The sequence below is a fragment of the Myotis yumanensis genome, unplaced genomic scaffold (assembly GCF_028538775.1).
Source record: "Myotis yumanensis isolate MYYU_CA2020_CCGP unplaced genomic scaffold, mMyoYum1.0.hap1 SCAF_8, whole genome shotgun sequence".
NCBI lineage: Eukaryota > Metazoa > Chordata > Mammalia > Chiroptera > Vespertilionidae > Myotis > Myotis yumanensis.
Genome location: NW_027223759.1, coordinates 11392787 through 11400972, shown reverse-complemented (window position 1 = coordinate 11400972; position 8186 = coordinate 11392787). Strand labels below are relative to the sequence as shown.

The following is an 8186-nucleotide window of genomic DNA, read 5'->3' as shown; positions in this document are numbered from 1 at the left end:
CCGTTTTAGCCATAGCTTCTTCTGTGTGGTCAAAACTTAGATGACGAAGGGGGTTGTAGCATTGTCTCAGGAGTCAGGGGCAGAGTGGAGTGTTGAGAGAACCCTGGAGGACAAGCAGGGGGTTTGGAGGTAGGGATGAGTCTTGATGAAGAAGGAGAAGAATGAAAAGGAAAATGAATTGACAAACCTCCTTCCATAGAAGGTTCTCCTTCACTTGCTGCCCAGCCTTCTTTATCCTCTTCAGTCTTCTTTGTGTAGGAGGAAGATGGATGATATGAGGGGAGAATGAATGTTTATGGGGAGGATATAGGGTATTTGAAGTTGGATTGAGTAAAATAAAGCAAGTGGGAAATGAGAAAAGCAATGGTGTCAAATATAAGAGGCATTTTTGATACATTTTTGGTCTGCTTCTGATACTAGGATTATAATCATAGGAAGTCATTTTACTTCTTCAGACCATCTATAAAGTTAGACTGTGGATCTTTGGAGACTCTGTGGTTGGAAGAGAGCCTATGGAGATTCTGTGGCTGTTCTGAGCTTTATAAACACCTTTCTTTGTGATAATATTTGATACTGGCTTAGACCTTGCTTTCACTCACTTGAAATAAATTATTCTAGACATTTGAAAATCTGGACAGTTGAATTTCTGCAACATTTTTCTGAAATACAAAAATTCAACATAAATATTCCTTTAGGGTGAATGAGTGGGGGTTTAATCAGTGAAGAGAAGGGTATGTAGGCATTTTGATCATTTTAAATCACTCCTTTGTTCATCACATACCAACAGAATTTACTCTCAAAGGTCTGTTGGAGAAATGTTAGGCTGGATCTAGTAAGCTTCAACTGGAAGGCAGTTGATGGTTCCCATATTTTTTATGTTAATTCACTTGGGTTTCTTTATGTTAAAAGAGGAATGCTTCCCAGAAATAGCCATTTTTCTTGACTGTTGCTAGGAAATAAAGTCAGACTCCACAGCATTTAATATATTCCATGGGAGGGAGGGAAATAGAAGATCCCCACCCTGATTTCCATTAAAGGAAAAACTCTGACCCAAAACAATTTAATTAAGTCTAGTTCACTTTCCACATTAATAAAGTGAACAGCCATTAAACACTAATGTCAGCTTCTTTTAGGATTCTGGCAGGTCCTGCCAGGTAAAGCAAGAAGACAATTTTATTTCACAGTGACCGGGACACAGTGGCACAAAAAACAGGACACGCTTGTGGCTTAGTGAGGCAATTCAGTCTTTTCTTAACATGGGTTCAAATTGTACTGACTTCCAAGTATAGACTGTTCTTCAGCAATGTGTTTATTATAATGGACCAACTAGCAAACAACCAATGGGGTCTACAGCTCCTTTCCATAAACATCACGTAAAGGAAACTAGAATTGACAAAGTTGAGGTCACCATTGTGCACAGAACTGAAGTTCATGCTGACCTGTTCTCTCACCACCTTAGCATTTACTCTGCTAAGAGTAATGAGTGTCAGCCATTGAGTGGGCTGACATCTAAACCTAAGCATGACTTAGAGCATTTCCCATTGGCCAGAGAAAGAATCTAAGGTGTGGACTTTCAGAAAGAAAGAATTAGAGCAGTGGGCGGGGAATCCTAAGTATAAGAACCTAGGTTGGAAGTGGAAGGAAAGATTCATAGGGAATGCCCCAACCACAAACCATGGTGGTTAGGGGACTGTGATAGGCTAAATAATGGTCCATGAAAGGGTTCATCCAAGTCCTAAACCTGGAACCTGTGAATTACCTCATATGCCAAAAGGACTCTACAGATGCTTGCAGGTATGATTAAGGATATTAAAAGTTATGGAGGATCATCCTGGATTATCAATATGAGCCCTAAATGCCCTTATAAGTGCCCTTATAAGACAAAGCAGAGGCAGATTCAATGACAGAAGTGGAGAGAGCAGTGCGACTACAGAGATTGTAGTGATGACAAGACAAAAAAATGATGGAAGTCACCAGAAGCTTTGAAAAACAAGAAAATGGATTCTCCTCTGGAGCCTCCAGAAGGACCAGACCCACCAACACCTTGGGATTAGCCCATAGAAAATGATTTCAGACTGGTGACCTCCAGGACTGTAAGAATCAAGTTATGTTGTTTTAAACCACCAAGTTCCTGGTCATTCATTACAGCAGCTATAGAAAATGAATGCAGGGGCAATATGAATTAGGAAAAAGAAAAAGCTATTTCATCAGATTCTTGGAATGGGAAAATACAGGGATGAGATAGAAGAGATGTGCAGGCTGCTTAGACTAGGCTTTAGGACAAGCATGTCAGACTCGCATCCCGCGGGCCACATGCGGCTCACAACGAATATCTTTGCAGCCCAGCCAATATAAGAGTATGTAAAGAACATTTTAATAAAAATTTCTTAACTTGACTCTCTGCTCCTCCTGCTCGTCAAACAGCCACTCCTCCTGTGCAGTGCCAGCAGCCACAACCCTGAGACACGATGGTGAAGGTTGGAGTGAACAGATTTGGCTGCATTGGGTGCCTAGTCACCAGGGCTGCTTTTAACTCTGGCAAAGTGGATATTGTCACCCTCAATGACCCCTTCATTGACCTCACCTACATGGTCTACATGTTCCAGTAGGATTCTACTCATGGCAAGTTCAAAGGCACAGTCAAGGCTGAGAACGGGAAGCTTGTCATCAATGGAAAGTCCATCTCCATCTTCCAGGAGTGAGATCCCGCCAATATCAAATGGGGTGATGCTGGTGCTGAGTATGTTGTGGAGTCCTCTGGTGTCTTCACTACCATGGAGAAGGCTGGGGCTCACTTGAAGGATGAAACCAAGAAAGTCATCATCTCTGCCCCTTCTGCGGATGCCCCCATGTTTGTGAAGCGTGTGAACCATGACAAGTATGACAAGTCCCTCAAGATTTTCAGCAATGCCTCCTGCACCACCAACTGCTTAGCCCCTTCCTCCTCCCCCCCCCCCCCCCCCCCGGTCAAGGTCATCCATAACAACTTTGGCATCATGGAGGGACTCATGACCACATTTCCATGCCATCACCGCCACCCAGAAGACCGTGGATGGCCCCTCTGGGAAGCTGTGGCGTGATGGCCAAGGGGCTGCCCAGAACATCAACCCTGCTTCTGCTGGCACTGCCAAGGCTGTGGGCAAGGTCATCCCTGAGCTGAATGGGAAGCTCACTGGCATGGCCTTCCATGTCCCCACCCGCAATGTGTCGGTTGTAGATCCACCCTGCCGCCTGGAGAAAACTGCCAAATACGATGATATCGAGAAGGTAGTGAAGCAGGCATCAGAGGGCCCCCTCAAGGGCATCCTGGGCTGTACTGAGGACCAGGTTGTCTCCTGTGACTTTAACAGTGACACCACTCCTCCACCTTTGATGCTGGCGCTGCCATTGCCCTCAATGACCACTCTGTCAAACTCATTTCCTGGTCTGACAATGAATTTGGCTACAGCAACAGGGTGGTGGACCTTATGGTCCACAAGGCCTCCAAGGAGTAAGAGTCCCCTGGACCACCAGTCCCAGCAAGAGGAAGAGAGGCCCTCAGCTGCTGGGGAGTCATTGCCCCAGATCGATGTCCCCCCGACACTGAGGATCTCCTGACCACTGTTTCCATCCCAGACCCCCTGAAGAAGGGGAGGGGTGTAGGGAGCCCTACTTTGTCATGCACCATCAATAAAGTTCACTGTACCCAGGCAAAAAAAAAATTTATAACCTAATATTTACAATATCCTGTTATACATAATTATTAATAACAAACTACAACGTTCACTAATGACTGGTTACTATAATCGTGTTGCATTCATTTCCCTTATGCACCTTACATGCAGGCGCACCATTTCTCTCCACTAATACTAGCAGCGAATATTTTAGCAGCCAATTGCCACTTGTCATTAGTCTTGTACTGACTTGTTTGGTGTGTGAAGCAGGAAATATTTTGCTTTTGAAGAACAAGAAAAATAGGTTTATTTGCATTACGCTTATTAATTTGTGCAGTTATTCAGTATCTGGTAAGTTAATGTTCAAGAAAATATATTAATTTTTATTAAAATGTTCTGTTATTTTATGTTAACGCCCTTTGTATTTATTTCAGCCCTTTGTATTCAGCATGTCTCTATCGAAATAAACCTACCTTCCTATGAACATTGAAGCTTTTGTTTTTTTGCGGCCCACATAAACTTAAACCTTGTTTATTTGGCCCAGGTTAGCCTTTGAGTTTGACATGCTGCTTTAGGAGAAGGAAAGGAGGAAGGAGATGTTAAAGAGCTGTCTCCAGGCATGTAGGAGGCAATGATAATGAGGAAAGGGTGTGTGTGTGTGTGTGTGTGTGTGTGTGTGTGTGTGTGTGTGTGTGTTTTAATGAAGTTTTGCTATGCTTTGCAAATTAAACCTATCCCCATTTTAGCATGTTCTCAAAAGACTGGGAAAAGATATGTTTTCTGTTAAAACTTATTTCTGTTTGAAAGTCATTTCTTTCCATGTAACTCATATGAAGAATGTAAATTTAACAAAGAAAAAGCTATAAGAAGGTGGGGATTTCCACTCATTTTGAATTCAAGCTGATTCCCCTAAAGAAGGAGGTCAGATCCTAGAAGGACTCTGGGTCTCAGAAGGGGAATGGAGCAGAGGAACAGGCCGTGTCTGGGTGTGATTCAGTCAGAGTCTCTACAGAAATAAGTAATAACCTAAAGGTTAAGAGGGTAATGAAGGGAAGGTTTCCAAAGATACAGATGAAATCAAGGAACAAACAAGAGAAGATGAAGCACGGGTGGAAAACCACTGTTTCCTCTAGGTCTGGAGGGACAAAGGGTGTCTGAGTTGGAGTTTCCCCAGAACAGAGGCTGAGAGTAGCGGGTTATGTGGGAAATTAAAGAAACACCAAGAGGGAAGTAAGCAGTTTATGTGGGAAGTGAAAGAAACATCAATAGGGAAGTAAGAAAGAGACACATGGAAGTAATGGCTGCCAATAAAGAGTATCAAATCAATAATCACTACAGACAATTGGAACTTAACACAGGCCATAAGGTTAGCCACCCCCAGCCAAAGGAGCCACTGTGGCCCTGAGCCAGGGATGGAAAGACCACCCAGCCTAAGGTGTTAGAGCCCAAACAGTGTGAGAAGGGCATCCATGGGGTGGGAGAGCCAAGCCTGGAGAGGCAGAGCCCAGGCCATTTCTAGGAGTGTGTGCACTGGATGGAGGAGTCAGAGCCAACGCTGAGAGAGGAAGCTACCACATAGGGGTGGGGGTACTACCAAAATGGGAGGTTGATTTCATACTGGGGGATTGAGCAAATAAGTAAACATATTAAGGATAATGAGCCCTGGCCGAGTGGCTCAGTTGGTTGGAGCATCGTCCCACACACCAAAAAAGGTGCAGGTTTGATCTCTGGTCAGGGTGCCTACAAGAGGCAATCAATCAATGTCTCTCTCTCACATTGATGCTTCTCTCTCTTTCTCTCTCCCTTCCTCTCTTTCTAAAATCAATGAAAACATATCCTCGAATGAGGTTTGGGGGAAAAAATGATAAGAGTTAGGTTTCTCACTGTCATAAGAGGGACAAATAATAGAAAGGAATAAATGTAAGGTGAGCCCTATAGGGTTGTATTGGAGTTAAAGGCATGAGTATGAACCTATTGATTTCAACATATATTGATAGTTACAGATATAAATATAGATGTAAATGTGTATGTACACATACACATACATATGCACACATACACATATTTGCCTCTATATTTACATATATTGTGTTTATACATATATTTGTATATGTGTGTACATATACACACATCTATATGTAAATATGCATATTATATATATATGTATACATATCCATAAAGATATACATGCACACACATTTATATCTATATTTGTGTGTGTGTGTGTGTGTGTGTGTGTATGTGGATCCCTGTTCTATTCACTGTGGAGCCTAGGAGCAGGGAAATCCCAATAGTCATAAGCATAACTAACACCTAGATCTTGGCTGCTAAAATCATTGCTTACTCCAAAGATACCAGGCCTCCTTGGAGAAACTGTGGGTTCCAGCTCTGGGACAGGGAAAACATGAGCTGCATCTGGAATGCCTAGTTCTGCCAGAAAGCAAGGAAGTGCTGAAAGAATGACGGGGACTTGTTAGAAGAACTCAAGAACTAGTTTGAACAGTCTCCCACGGATGAGACAATTTATGCATAAAAGTAAAATAATGATAGTAATACATGTCTACCCATTGGCCAAATCATGAAACCATATAAGTATAAATGAATAAATTAAAATTTTGATGAAAAAACAAAAGAGTTACAAAATTTCAAAGTACCTCTGCATAAAGAGGAAAGAGTACTTTACAGTGGAGAACTCGACAAACAACACCTCAGTTAAGTAACCAAAATCAACATTAAAAGAATGTAGCATCACTTATTTCTTATTTTTGCCAAAAATCAATCACCTGTTGTTGTTTTTTTAATTATGAAGAAACATCAAACTGACTCAAATCAAGGAACATTCTACAAAAGAATGGTTTGTAATCTTCAAAAGAGCCAAGGCCATGAAAGTATAGACAGATTCAGTGAAGGACACGATAGAAATGTGAAAACTAAATGCAGGGGGAGATTCTGCTATAAATGGAATATTTTGCTATAAAATATATTATAGGAGCATCTGGAAAAACTTGAATGCAGTTTGAGGATCAGATGGTAGCAATGTATCAATGTGAACTTTCCAATGTTGATGGATTATGGTTATGGAGGGAAGTATGCTTGCTTATAGGAAATAGATACTATTATTCACAGGTGATAGGGCATTAGGTCAGAAACTTCCTCAGAAAAAGAACAGTGTTTGGCTGTACTTCCAACTTTTTTATAAGCCTGTGGTTGTTTCAAAAAGATTTAATAAGCCAGTCAGAGAAGAATAAGTATCACATGATCTCACTCATTTGTGGGATATAATGAACAACAAAAGCTGATGAACAAAAATAAATCCAGAGACATAGAAACATATAACAGACCATCAAACCTCAGAGGAGGGGGGAGGATAAGAGATCAACCAAAGGACTTGTATGCATGCACATAAGTATAACCAATAGACACAGACAGTAGGGAGTGAGGGCATGTGCTGGGGTGGGGGGGGAGGAGCGGCCAGGGAGAGGACAATGGGGTAAAAAAGGAGACCTATGTAATACGTTCAACAATAAAGAATTTAAATTAAAAAAGAAATAGAAAGGAAAGAAGGGAGAAAAAAGAAAGAAAATGAAAAGAATGGCTATTCTAAACAATAGAACTATTTTTCAAGAAGAAGGGGAAAGGATTTAAATAGATACTTTTCAAAAAGGGACATACAGAAGGCCAAGAGACATATGAAAACATGCTCAAAGTCACTAATCACCCAAGAGATGCAAATCAAAACGACAATGAGGTATTATCTCACACCTGTCAGAATGGCTATCATCAACAAATCAACAAACAACAAGTGCTGGTGCGGATGTAGAGAAAAAGAAACCCTCATGCACTGCTGGTGGGAATGCAGATTGGTGCAACCACTGTGGAGAACAGTATGAAGTTTCCTCAAAAATTTAAAAATGGAGCTTCCACTTGACCCAGTAATCCCACTTGTAGGAATATATCCCAAGAAATCAGAAACACCAATCAGAAAGGATATATGCACCCCTGTGTTCATAGCAGCACAATTTACCATAGCTAAGATTTGGAAACAGCCTAAGTGTCCATCAGCAGATGAGTGGATTAAAAGACAGTGGTACATCTACACTATGGGGTACTCTGCTGCTGTAAAAAGGAAGGAACTCTTACCATTCGCAACAGCATGGATGGACATGGAGAGCATTATGCTAAGCGTTAAATAAGCCAGTTGGAGAAAGATAAATATCACATGATCTCACTTATTTGTGGAATATAATGAACAACATAAATTGATCAAAAATAGATCCAGAGACAAAAAAATCATTGAACAGACCGTCAAACTTCAGAGGGAAGGTAGGGGAGGGTGTGTGCATGTGTGTGTGGGGTGGGGGGGGCAAGTAAAGAGATCAACCAAAGGACTTGTATGCATGCATATAAGCATAACCAATGGACACAGACAGTGGGGGGATGGGAGTGGCGGGGAGAGGTCAATTGGGGAAAAAGGAGACATATGTAATACTTTAAACAACAAAGAATCAAAAAATAAATAAATACATAAATAAC

The 8186-nt window shown here is 41.5% G+C and overlaps 1 pseudogene; it reads left to right on the top strand.

Annotated features, from left to right (window-relative positions):
• The first annotated feature begins 2468 nt into the window (after positions 1 to 2468).
• Positions 2469 to 3494, top strand: LOC139015517 (glyceraldehyde-3-phosphate dehydrogenase-like; annotated as a pseudogene).
• The last annotated feature ends 4692 nt before the right edge of the window (positions 3495 to 8186 follow it).